The following is a 14,388-nucleotide window of genomic DNA, read 5'->3' as shown; positions in this document are numbered from 1 at the left end:
TGAGAGGGAAGCAGTTGGCTCTGGTGAAGATGCTAGCTTGTCACGCAACTTCACCTATGATTCTTTTACAGTGCCAGCAAACAGGTCAAGTCAACACTTGGGATAATGCTGTGGGTGTTGGCTTCCACTGATATTCAAAGGGAGGAAGGCTACCCTAAGTACATCCTAGCATTCCTGGGAGAGATGTTTCAGAAGCTTCTTTTTTCAAGGAACCTAATAGTCTTGGGAATTATTTTTAAGACTTTCCAATGGCCTCAAATTGCTCTACTATCTCAGTGATCTAATGGGGAATAACCAGGGAAGTAGACTTGAATAGTATATACTTCCATCCTTTTCCCAATCCTCACTCTTCCCTCTTATGAACTCCCTTTGGGAATTCTTCCTGGGAGCTAGGGCATTTTTAACTAGGGGGGGGAAAGGACTGAGACCGTCATTGGAACAGAATAGTGAGAAAGCAGGGAGACCTCAGAGCTGCACCCCCAGACCACGATTGTGCCATTGATGAAATCTGAAGGATCACAGATTGCTTGGCTCTCCCCTTCCATCTCATCCCAGTGACTTCATAGATCCTTCTGTGTCCTGTCTTGCCCTGTTCCTGAGTGGATGGCTGTTTATCTGTCTGTTTTCTTTGAGCATGACTGTCTGTTTACCTGGAGGGTGGGGTGGGAAGCTATCTATGTATCTGTTTTCTCAATGTGTGGGTCCATCTGCATCCCCTTATTGGATGCCTAAGTGTGGGTCCAGAAGGGTGTGTGAGAGACAGGAATGACAGAAAGAGGGACCAAACAAGGTCCACTTCCTGCTTCCCCATTCCATGTGGAATTCTCCAGCCCTTCCTGTTAAGTCTCCTAAATGATAACTTAAGTAATCTTCCTCATAACAGTGACCAGAGAACATGGCTGCAACCTCATGAGGCATTTGGTTTTACTACCCCACTTGGGGGTGTCCAACGCTAGACAAAATACTCCTTACACAGCCCTTGCACACAGATGTTGGTGTTTTTATATGTCTTGGGTTTCTTTCTGGGACATCAATAATGCAAAAGATTTCCAGTGATAATCTAGAGTCCATTTGGTATAATTTGGAATAAACTGAAGAGAAAGGAACTGAGAAAGGAATGATGGTTCAGCCCTTTAAACAAAGTTTTTTTCCTAGGGGAACTGGATCATCAATCACAATCAGCCTTTACTAAGCAACCCCCAAGACCACTATGATACAGCTGATGATTTTGCTTTATTTCAATTTACATTTTCAACATGCATATATTGAACTTTGGCTGTTCAGAAGAGCCCGTGTTAGAAGTTCCAGGTCAATAGTTGTATCTAAAAATCCTGACAAAGGCTCTGGGAGTTGTATTTCTTTCCAGCTTGAGAAGAGAGATTGGGACTGAAGAGACCAGCACAGTTCTGACCAGTATGGCAAGAGTTTTGAGGATCTTAAGATAGAAGAGAGAGGTGGTGGAGAGTTACAGTGCATTATTGAATATTGCTACTTGCTGTAGGATTAGCTACAGAATGGAAAAAGAATTCATTGTCTCAAACTTCCTTAAATTAAATTAAATCTGGACCATCCGATCATCCCCCAAAGCCTTTGTCAATTTAAAGAGGGAACAAAAGGCTAGTGTATTTAATTTCCTTATAGACATAGTATGTTAATTCTAGGTTGGCTTTATGATATAAAAGGTGTTGAACCAATATGCACAGTACATTTGTGCCACTTAATAGGACTCAGAACATGATTTTATAATTTGTATTATTATAAAGGTTGGAGTTATATCTGTTATAGTTATGATTTATTTGATACTTGATTCTTGGTCAGGAGCATTTTTCCCTATTACATTGTTGTTCCTCTAGAAAAAGATGATCTCCTGTATAACATGATTTCCAGGAAACAGTACTGACCAGAAGTGCGCATTATCCTTCCCTACCATCTAAAAACTGAAACTGACTGTATCTAATTAGATTAGAGTCAAGAGGAAAAAAACAAAATCCCTTTTATTCTTAGAGTGAATGTAAAGGCCCCATCATCAAGGACCTTTTCCTCTTCTCTCTATTCAATTGATTGTCCTTTGTTCCACTCTATAAAATCCCCTATATGCCCAAGTATCACTTATAAATTATGGATCTAGGTAGGACACAGCTAGCTTGGACAGGTATGTGTATCTACATAATCTGTGTATATTTGTCTTCATATAAAATGGGATTGTTGATACTTGAAATCAAGGACTCATAGAATGTAAGAATGAGAAATGGCCTTTGGAATGGGATAATGGATAGAGTGATGGACTTCTGAGTCAAGAAGTCCTGGACTCTGTTTCTACCCCAGGCTCTTAGGAGGAATACTCCTGAGCAAGTCACTTGGGCTTCAGTTTCCTCCTCCATTAATTGAGGGAGTTGGACTTGATGGCTTCCAATTTTCCTTCCAGCTCTAAAGCTGTAATCTTAGGAGCCAAGGATCTTTTCCATGGTAAAATATAAGATTCTTGAAGGCAGGGACTGTTTCATTTTTATTCTTATACTCTAGCACCTGTATTTGCAATCCCAGAATAACACCTGGGACATAGTAGTCATTGAATAAATAATGCTTATCCAATGGGGAGCAAGGTGGAGCAATATACTTGGCCAGGAGTTAGGAAGACTCATCTTCTTGAAATCAAATCTGGACTCAGATGTTCACTAGTTGTGTGACCTTAGGCAAGTCACTTAACCCTGTTGGCCAGTTTCCTCGTCTACAAAATTAAAAAAAAATGAGCTGGAGAAATAAATAGTAAACCATTCCAATATATTTGTCAAGAAAACAGCCAAAAGGATCACAAAAAGTTGGACATGACTGAAAATCAACATTGACTAATTGAAATATAATTATCAAGAAACCAAATCTGTTCATCTTTTTAGTAATAATAATAGCTAACATTTATACTGATATATAACATATATACTGGTATATTGTGTGTGTGTATACAGTATGCTAAGCATTTTATGATTAACTTCAAATTTGATCCTCACAAAAACCCTGACAGGGAGGTACTATAATCATCCCCATTTTACAGATGAGAAAACTGAGGCAAAAAAAAACAGATTACTCAACTGGTCCAGAGTCATCCCCAAGTAAGTGTCTAAGGCCAAATTTGAATTCAAATCATCCTGACTCCAGACTCCCCCCACTATGTATTGGGCAACCTAACTGCCCTCTAAAATGATCCTGTACCCAAATTAAAATAACTTCTCTTATAAATAAAATTATTTTCTTGTTGAATTTAAAGAAAAGGCCAAGCCCTTCTATTCTACATTATTTTGAAATGAAAGAAAGGAGAGAGAAGAGAGAGAAGAATAAGGATAAGAAATAAGAGGAGAAAAGGAAAGAAGTATATAGTTTACACTAGTAAATATATGTGTGTGTGTGTGTGTGTGTGTGTGTGTGTGTGTGTGTTTTAATGAGCCTGTTGTGCTGCCATGGTTACAAGCATGCTTCCATTTCCATTTTAAAAAACTCTGTGGTTGGAACATACCGCCCACTTCACAGTGTCCTCCTCCTGTTCCTGTTAGGGACATGGTAGCTGGTTCCTCTCTCCCCATCCTACCACCCCTGCACCAGCTGAGGGCACAGTTCTCTACTCTTCCTCTGAACTCCTACAAAAATAAGACCCCAGGTCTCAGAGGATCAGAGATTTTTTTGAGATCCTGTGAGTTAATCCCTGGCTCATGCTCAGAATGCAACTTGTCAAACCCCAAGGAACCGATAAGTTTTCTGCGGGAGACTCAATAACCTTTCAGCTCTTTGGCAGTCCGTACTTGTGAGCTCATCGTGAAATCATCTTTTTTTTTTAAAAGCAAGGATCCTAGAGGATGCGTTCTAGAATAAATTTAAATTAATCACTGAAGAGAACTCCCAGCTTGAGTTTCTTTTGAAAATAAATCCTGAGGAGATGTTTTTGAAAACTAAGATGGGGCTGTAACTGAATTCTTCTCTTCTCAGTTCTCTTATATACATATATTCTTAGAAGCAATAGAAGTACCTACTATGTGCAAAGTATTGTGTTAGGTCAACCTTGGGAGGATATAATTCACTTGAAGGTAGGTCAGAACAGTTCTGCTACAGACTCATGGACCCCAAGTCTCACCCTGTTTCAGGGTAGTTGTGTGCTTTCACTCAGAGAATTTGTCATAATAATGTCCCTGAAGAAGTTAAAAACAAAACAAAACAATGAGAACCAAAAGAACCAGACCCTCTCAGTTGTAGCATTGTTCCTATGGGAAAATTTAATTTAATTTATGCCACTGTTTTCAGGAACTCATTGTGCCAAAAAAAAAAAAAAAAAAAAAAAAAAAAAAAAGGACTATCTTTTCATCCCTTCCTGGGAATTGGAGCTGACTAGAGAGTTCAGAAGGAAAATCTTAAAAAAGAATTCTTGCCCCTTAGAGAAATAATAGTAATAGCCAACATTGTTTGCAAAATACTTCACAGGCATTACCTCATTTGACTCTCACGATAACTGAAGTCAGTTGTCTGATCAGCCTCATTTATAGATAAAGAAATTAAATGACTTCCACAAGATTACACAACTGGTGGGGGCCATTTGTATCCATTTTCTCCTGATTCCAAGACCAGTTTTCTATTCACTACACCATGCTGACTCTGATAAATGTTAGTTATTATAATTCACAGATAACACAACTGAAGTCTAGAGAGAGCAACTTTACAAAATTCTCATTGCTTCCTAGGTCATCATGGGAATAAGAGCAACTGTAAGGATTCAATCCCAGGTCCTATGAATCCAAATTCAGTGCTCATTCTACTACAGCATAGAATAGAGTTTACAAAAAGACTCCCTTTTCCCATGTACACCTTTTCCTTTTCCTTCTCCCATCTTTTTTCTTCTGCTTTCACACTATGGAGTTCTCCTCAATATCTGACAGTCACCTGGAAGTTAAGTAGGTCTTGGATTAACAGGAACCCAGAAGATACCTCAAGATAATAACAGCTTGAACTGGCTGTGTATGAATAGGATTCCTAGAAAGAATTCAACTGAAGACTTCCTTTCTAAGCATCGGAATGGCTTCATTCTACCCTTGAACAAATACCGAAGGTTATAGACCAGAGGGAGAGGGAGTTAGTTTAAAATAACAAGAAGAAGAATGGCCAACTTCTAATCCATTAAGAATGTTCATAGAATTCTCTTCTGAGATTGGCTGTTACCACAGTTAAGACAGTGGAATTGATCTAAGGAGCAGTAAAGTAACAGTTGTTGCTAATAATCCTGGCAAGGGCACTGATCTTTCTTTCCCCCTGGGATTGCTGGTAAAAATCTATAAAAAGAGCACATGCTTATTTTAGGCTGAGTTTACATAAAAGCACTTAGATATGCAAACATTTAGATATAGGAAAATATGTGGTTAATTAACCAAATTTCTTGGCCGGTGTTTTGTTAACTGGCTTTCCTATGGCACAGAGGTTCATGTTGTCCAGTTGGAGAGTGAAAGCCATGTAAGATGTCACCATAATCTCAGGGTAACAAAGCAGTGAAGATCAGGAGATGCTATGTGCTGGAATAACTCTCTTTGTGTGTCCAAGGGCAGAGTTTCATGCATTAGATGTACTTCAAAAGGCTAAGTAAGTAAGTAAGGCAGAGCATACACCAAAGTGTTTAGACAGAAGATTTGGGAACCTGGAAATCAGAAAGCAGGCTGGCGCTGGTCCTTTTATTTAGGAAATTGTTACTACAACCTCCCTGAAGTTTGGAACTTTCCGTAGCTATGAATGAACAATATCATATACCAAGCTGAAAAGAGTCTTACTTGGTAACTGGTCCTGTACTCAATAACACAGACAGACACACTGTACATTGACCTCAACAAAGTTATATCATTTTGGTCCTCTTCAGGCATGAAGGACAAAAACCATATTATAGTCAATAGTTTGGTATTCAAGATGGTGCAATGGATAGAGTGCTGGATTGGAATCTTGATGAATTCAAATTCAACCTCAGATACTTACTAGCTGTATGACCCTGTACAAGTCACTTAATTCTGTTTACTTCATTTTCCTTTTCTACAAAAAGAGCAAGAGAAGGAAATGGCTCCCTTCTCTAATATTTCTGCCAAGAAAACCCCAAAAAGAGATCATGAAGAATCTGACACAAGTGAAACAACCAAACAACAGCAATCACCATTTTACCATTTTATGATAACTAGGTTCTAGTTTCTTCATCTATAAAAATAAGAAATTTGAACTAAATATCTTAAAGTTCTCTTTCACCTTTAAAACCCTATACTTTGTCTTAAGTCTAATTGAATGTTCATTGTGTTCCAAGCACTAGTGTAGGGAGTTCAAACTTCCTTTGATGGGGCTTTTCTTCTACTGGAGAATACTGACATAATTCAGTTTGTGCTCTAGTGCAAATTCATTGAGAGGTACTCTGCATCTGATGACCTGTATCTGACAGTTTCTATGACCCCTAGTGCTGGGAAGAGTATTCCCGAGGAGTGCATGAACAATGGCAATAGATAACACTTCACTCTTGTCTTTGTGAAGTCTGGACGTCCCAGGTTTGCCCATTTCCCTTGAGAACTTGCCTTTAAGTGAAGTCCCAAAGCGACTGTCTTAGACTGAATAAGGGATTTCCCAGTGCCCATTAAGTGTCCTGAAGAAGAGTAATAGAAATGCTCAAATGCTCAATTACCCTTTTCATCTCAGAAGTTTCCTCCATTGAAGAATCAGAGATTCTTCCCAAGAAGACCAACACTGTGCAGGAACCATCCTTTCACTCCCTGATACCCCAGCCTCTGGCTACAGCCTCTTTCCCAAGCCTGCTTACAACCTGTCAGTATATGTTTGCTGTACTTAATTCCCCAAAAGGTATATAAGATCCCCAAGTTCTATTATTCTTTGGAGAATCATCTTGAAGCAGTGATCCTCTCAGAGACACTGTCCCCAGAGCCCCTATTTCTCTGTTTGGTATTTAGCTCTTGGCTCTATGTGGTGGCTGAATATTCATGGACTTGTCTCTTTCCTGATTAAAGATTTGATTTTTCTGACTCCTTTAGTGGTCCTGTGTTTTTCCAGGTTGACACCCTCTATATGAGGGCTTCCAAAGAAACAACTAGATTTCTTGGTAAGTTCTCACATGTACGGAAAAAAATGATGGCCCATCACCATGGCCCATTGAGGCTTAGCCGTTCTCATACCACATACTGCCTAAGCATTGCAGACAATGTATAGTCCGTTCCCTTTGTATTGCTGGGAGCCCTTGACATTGAGGATTGTAGCTTACATAGCATGTGAATGTGATCATAAATTTCCCAAGCATATTTTTGATTACACAAAATCATATTATCAGTGTCCTTCAAACCAGACTCTTGCTGCTGTGTTTTGAGTGACCATGAAGGACATTAGACACTGCAATACATGGTTACTGTTGCCATGCACCCACAGTGTGGGTGAATCGCACATAGTGGTTCCTATAGAAACCCTTAGGGCTATAATAGAAGCAGCATGTCAGAATGCAATGAGCACTAGATTCCTTTGAAGACTTGGGCATGAATCCAGGCTCTGACCCTTACTAGCTGGGTGACCTTGAGAAAAATCTCTCCACGATTCTGAGACAGTTTCCTCTTTTATAAAATTAGGGGTAATAAAGTTTGCACTACCACAAGGTTATAGTGAGGAAGCCTTGAAACCCTATACAAATGGGAACTATTAGAATCGGAGTCATTTCTCTGAGCCTCCAGATCTCTTTTTAACGCTGAGATTCTTACCCCACAACAGATATGGACTACCACAGGCTAGAGATAGGAGCAGTGGGGTGCCTCTCTGTAACTTCTGCAGTGGTGGCTTATCAGGCTTCCTTTTGGTTTCCAGATACTACAACATCAATAAATATGAGAAAGCTTTCCAACTATTACCACCATTCTGTTTTTAGGTACACGAACCCACAGCTATGGTATAAAATAATTTGCTATCTCCTGACCAAAGCCTCCCATCTATATTCAAACTGTCAACATTGAAATTCTGACAGATGGCCCCCAAACAACCTACTATTTTAATGATTGAAAGGGAAGGGAGGAAAAGGTACAGTAGTTAGTTCCCAGGGTAGTGAAATTGGCCTTTTGAGATTCGAATCAATCCAATTCATTCCAAGGATCACATTAAGCACTTACACTGTGCTAGGTGCTGGAGATAACTCAGTTATCCAAGATTCAAGTGAGTCTGGAAGCTCATCATCCTTCTAATGCAGGAACTAACAGCACTGGGCTCTCTCAGGAGGTCAAGAAGACCTGAGTTTCAATCTGGCCTCAGATATTTTTCTAGTTTTGTGACCCTGAGTGAGTCACTTTTAACTTCTGTTTCCTCATGTTACATAGGGATCACAATAGCACATACTTGTCAGGGATAGCATGAGGATCAAATTCCTGTTCCCTCTTTCCCTCCCCTAAAGAGGGGTCTATCCATCTTATTTGAATCTTGTCCAGGTCTTCCCATAAGATTATTACTGGGCAGTGGCAACAGGGAACCAATCCAATGTAACAAGCAAATGAGGGAATTTAAATGTCAAATAGAGGAGCTCTTATTCTATCCTGAAGGCCACAGGAATCCACTAAAGTTTCTAGAATGACATGGCAAAACCTGTGTTATGGGAATATCCATTTGTCAGCTAGGTGGAGAGTAGGTTAGAAAAGGGAGAGTCAGAATACAAGCAGAATCACAGAAGGTTAGCTTTGGAAGGGACTTCAGTCATTATTTACTCCAATGTGATATAGTTCAGGTGAAAGGTAATTGCAGCCTGAAATAAGGAAGGTAATAAAAAAGAGTGAAAAGAAGTTCACAGACATGAGAAATGTTGAATAGTTAGAATGGACATGATTTGACAATTGATTGGATGTGGGCAGTACCTGAGGATCACTCTTAGGTTATGAACCTGAGTACCTGGAAAAATGATGTGGCGGGGGCAGCTGGGTAGCTCAGTGGATTGAGAGCCAGGCCTAGAGACAGGAGGTCCTAGGTTCAAATCCGGCCTCAGACACTTCCCAGCTGTGTGACCCTGGGCAAGTCACTTGACCCCCATTGCCTACCCTTACCAATCTTCCACCTATAAGTCAATACACAGAAGTTAAGGGTTTAAAATTTAAAAAAAAAATGATGTGGCCCTCCCACTAAAAAAGGGGACATTAGGAGCAAGAGTGACTTTGCCGGAAAAGCTAATAATGAGTTCTTTTTTGAATATTTGCATATGAAATGCCTAGTGGATCCCAGTTGGAGGTATCAAGAAAGTATCAAGAAAGGTATCAAAAAAAGATAGTTGAAGATTCAGGCGTTGAGGTCAGGAGAGAGATGAGGGTTAGAGTTAATCATCGCACAAATGATAATTGAACCCGTGGGAAAATTATTCAATCACTGAAGGAACCTGGAGACAGAGAAAAGAAGGTCTAGGACAGAGCTCTGGGGCACACTCACACATAAACATGATGCATGCTTGATAATCTAGCCAAAAAGACTGAGAAAGCAGTCAAAAAAGACAACCACAGTAGAGCTGTATCAGGCAAACCAAAGAGAATAAAGTATACAGAATGAGGGGGTGGATGGCGATCAGCAATTTCAAATACCACAAAGATAAAAATGAATGAAGGCTGAGGAGGGAGGGACACAATTTGGATCATATAACTTTGGAAAACTTATGTGGAAATTTGTTATTACATGTAATTGAGAAGAAAAGGAAAGAAAAGAAAAAAGAAAAGAAAAGAAAAGAAAAGAAAAGAAAGAAAAGAAAAGAAAAGAAAAGAAAAGAAAAGAAAAGAAAAGAAAAGAAAAGAAAAGAAAAGAAAAGAAAAGAAAAGAAAAGAAAAGAAAAGAGAAGAAAGGAAGAGGAAGAACTGCAGGAAACACAGAAGTAAAACAACAGCTTGAACACATGGGTTGATGCAGACATGGTTAGGGATGCAGACACTAAATGACCACACCAATGCAACTATCAATAATATGTAAATAAGCATTGACTGAGCACACAGGTTAAAACCAGTGAAAATTCGTGTTGGATATGGGGGGAGGGCTTGAAGGAGGGATGAAGGGGAAAGTAAAAACAGGAATCATGTAACCATGGGAAATTTTTCTAAAATAAATAAATAAAAATTAAAAATTAAAAAATTAAGTGAATGGGGTGGGGGGATGGAAGGGCTCAGTGGATTGAGAGCCAAGCCTAGAGATAGGGAGATCCTGGGTTCAAATCTGACCTCAGATACTTCCTAGGTGTGTGACCCTGGGTAAGTCACTTGACCCCCATTGCCTAGCTCTTACCACTCTTTTGCCTTGGAACCAATACACAGTATTGATTTTAAGATGGAAGGTAAGAGTTTTTTTAAAAAGTGAATGGAAAAGGGCAGATAGGTGACTCAGTGGACTGAGAGTCAGACCTCTGTTCAAATATGACTTTAGACATTTCCTAGCTCTGTGACCCTGAGCAACTCTTTTAACCCCTATTGCCGAGCCTTTACCTCTCTTCTGTCTTGGAACCAATACACTATATTAATTCTAAGACAAAAGGTAAAGGTTTTTAAAAAAAGAAGAGAATGGAAAGTATGAAAGGAGAGATGAACATGAAGTTATTTGTGTGTGCTTTTTCCCCCAGGAGCTTCACTGTAAAAAGAGGGAATGATATTTAGGAATTTAATTAGAAGATGGAGTAGGAGGTTTTATACCACAATATTTCTAGTCTGTGTAAGGAAAAAAGTGTGGGCCTTCCCACCCCCTGGAAGGATTAAGGTCACCACTGTATATATAGGCCCCTGTAAAGTAGGAAAACTTGGCCCTGAGGGTGCTTTTTGTGCTCTCTTAATTTCCCATCTGGGGCAAAGGCCCATTTGCTTTGCCCTCATTTGGAGGCTCTATTATGGTATATGGTATCTCCTTTCCCTTCAAAGGACACCATTCCCTTGTCCAAGTGCCTTTGATATTTTAATGGGAAAAATCTTAAATTACCCCCCTCCAATTTTAAATCCCCCCAAAGTAAAAAAAAAAAAAAAAAGAAAAACAACCCTAAGTCAAATTCACTTGTAATATGTAAAAGTCCTTTGAAAAATTCTTTGTTCCAAATGAATATAATATGGGGATATGGAAGCATGCACGATAGAATGTCATGCCTAATGGGAATTCAAACTTTTCCATAAGAGCAGAGGATGAAATGCCCTATGTGTGTTCTGTACAATATCCTCGGTTTCAAATAGCTACAACTATAGCAGCAGTCACACAGAAAATTCATCTAACCAATCTAACATTAGTCAGGGTAGGCATTGTTAAACTAGAGTTAAGGCACACACACACACTGAATTTGAGCAAACGATGATTGAAATATGAAAAGCAAACCCATCAATACAACTTTTTTTTTTAAATGGGAGAAATTCTCAACCAAAAATCCCAAATAGTCAAGAAAAGTAGCAAGTCAAGGCAACTTTATTTTTTTAAATTTAATTTAATATTTTTTAGAATATTTTTCCGTGGTTACATGATTCATGTACTTTCCCTCTCCAAATCTGCCCCCTCTGGGTTTTACATGTATCATTGATCAATACCTATTTCCATATTATTGATAGTTGTATTAGGATGATTCTTTAGAGCAGTGGTTTCCCAAACTCTTTTAGCCTACTGCCCCCTTTCCAGAAAAAATATTACTTTAGCATCCCCTGGAAATTATTTTTTTTAATTTTTAATAGCAATTAATAGGAAAGATATATGTATTAATGTTTCTACCTTTTTTGTAAAATATAGTAAAGAAAGGTGTAAATTACAAACATTGAACTTTGAAATTATAACTATTCATTGAATTCAGAATAGAATGTAATACAAAAAAAGTTAAAACATTTGAAATCCCAAATGCACCTGTGGCCATCACCGCCTTCCTGGATCGCTGCAGCACCCACCAGGGGGCGGTGGCACCCACTTTGTGAATCACTGGTTTAGAATCTACATCCCCAGTCATATCCCCATCAACCCATGTGTTCAAGCAGTTGTTTTTCTTCTATATTTCTACTCCCACAGTTTTTCCTCTGAATGTGAATAGCATTCTTTCTCATAAGTCCCTCGGAATTGTCCTGGATCACTGCATTGCTACTAGTAGAGAAGTACATTATGTTCGATTGTACCACAGTGTATCTGTCTCTGTGTATAATGTTCTCCTGGTTCTGCTCCTTTTACTCTGCATCAATTCCTGTAGGTCATTCTAGTTCACATGGAATTCCTCCAGCTCATTATTCCTTTCAGCACAATAGTATTCCATCACCAACAGATACTACAATTTGTTCAACCATTCCCCAATTGAAGGACATTCCCTCATTTTCCAATTTTTTGCCACCACAAAGAGCACAGCTATAAATACCAAGGTAATTTTAAATAAAAGCCAAAGGAAGTACTGTGTTCCCAGAAATTCTAAAAGAAAATCATATAGGAAGCATAGGAGAGATACAGGGTTTTCTTTATTTTGTGGATTCTCTACCTCTATAATCCTGACTAAATATACAAATGGCTCTGCCTCTCCATGTGTTACTTCATTACACACCAGTGGAGGGGGATAAGGGCACACAAAGCTTCCCCAGTTGGCTGGGGAAGGATCTGTTTCATTTCCTCACATTTGCGGATTATGTCGTGAGCAATGAAGTCATTGTCCTAAAATAACCAGTAATGAAATCATCTCTGATCATCCATCCAAGTTCTGGACAGTCTTCATAGGGGACTGGAGTCCCGTGTTGGAATGAATGAGAGAGGACTTTTGCAGGAAGTGCTTACCTGGCAGGCTTGAGAGGATGATGACAATGGCTTCCCTTTGAAAGACTCACCTTGGCAACTGCTCTCTTAGCAAATGCCCATTTCCTCAGGCTTTCCGTTTCAGTACTCAGACAATGAGATTCTGAGCCATGGGGGAGCCCAGTGCTTGAGAGATTTTCTTCCTTTCGGAAGGCTTCCTCTCATCTAGATCTTCAGCTGTGACATCTTAGTGGGGTTTCTGATCTGTGATAGTCTAAGACCAGCCCAGAAATTCAGCCCTTGGCACTGTCTTGAATCACAGCCAGCTTTAAGTAGATGAGTATTTCCCCCCTGATATATTTGGAGGTAACAGTGGATAACTGCCTCATTCCATCCTGGGGGGAGGGGGGAGGCGGGAGACAGAGGTGTATGTTGAAACTCTCCACTCAGACAAATGCATTAAGTCATTTGAAATCAGAGCATCTGCAAACACTTTATGGAACAATTTCCTTTGTTCAGAAGAGGAAAAGCCAGATGATGCAATCTCTAGGTTCCAGCTGGGCTTTCCTCAAAACACATTGTGAGCTAGGCAGCTTTCAGCACAGGGAAACTTCTGCCCATTTAATGTGTGATTTGGATGATATGCCCCAAATCAAATCTTTAATTCATTTATACATGATGAACAGTGGGTATGAGAACAGATACTGCCTTTCTAGGATTCCATGTATTGTACAATACAACTCTCCTTGGAAATTATAATGAAGGGGGGGGGGTGGAAATAGTACTACAAAGGAAGAAGAAAATCAGAGAATGGGGAAGTTGGGGGGGGGGGAGTTCCAGGATGAAGGAAATCCTTACACAGGATGAGGTTGGGGGTGGGAGAGACTAAAGGATGAACATAAACATGCTTTATTAACATCAATGTTGTTATGATTCCCAGAGTATTTTGTTTCCTCAAGCTTTTTTTTTTTTAATTTTAATTCTTTAAACGTTAGATCCTTGAAGGGAGACAGGCAGCTTTCTGGGTCATCTACTTTCAGAAGTGGAGAAAAGGAAACAGAAATATACTTTCAATGAAGCACGACCAGAAATATTAAATTGATCTATTTGAGTTGACTTAAAGATTCTTTTTGACCTTCCCACTTCCCATTATCTTTGAGGCCAAGTGATTCATAGTAAACAAGGAAACAAAAGAGCTTACATTTTAATTAGCACTGGATGTTCATTTCTTCCTTGAATCTTCATACATAGACCTTCTATAATGTAGGTACCAGAGATATTTATACCTCCACCTTTTGTATGAGCAAACTGAGATTTGAGGAAGTAAAGCTACTTGTCTATAGTAACATTGCCATTGTTGTTATTATTTAATGGGTCAGTTGTGCTCAGTTCTTTGGATCCCATGGATCATAGCATACCAGTGATTGTGGAGTTTTCTGGGCAAAGACACTGGAGTGGTGTGCCATTTCCTTCTCCAATAGTAATATTACAAATAAGTGTCAAAGGTGAGATTCAAACCTAGAGCTCTCCTGACTGGAGTTCTAGCATCTTTTCCACTAAACTAGTTAGTAAAGTAATACTTGAGGCAACTAGAATGGTGCAATGAATGGGCTTGGACTTGAACTCGAGAAGACTTCAGTTTGAATTCTGACTCAGATGTTT

The sequence above is a fragment of the Gracilinanus agilis genome, chromosome 3 (genome assembly GCF_016433145.1).
Source record: "Gracilinanus agilis isolate LMUSP501 chromosome 3, AgileGrace, whole genome shotgun sequence".
In the NCBI taxonomy this organism is placed as follows: domain Eukaryota; kingdom Metazoa; phylum Chordata; class Mammalia; order Didelphimorphia; family Didelphidae; genus Gracilinanus; species Gracilinanus agilis.
The sequence above is the reverse complement of the archived record's forward strand: the minus strand, read 5'-3'. Positions refer to the sequence as shown.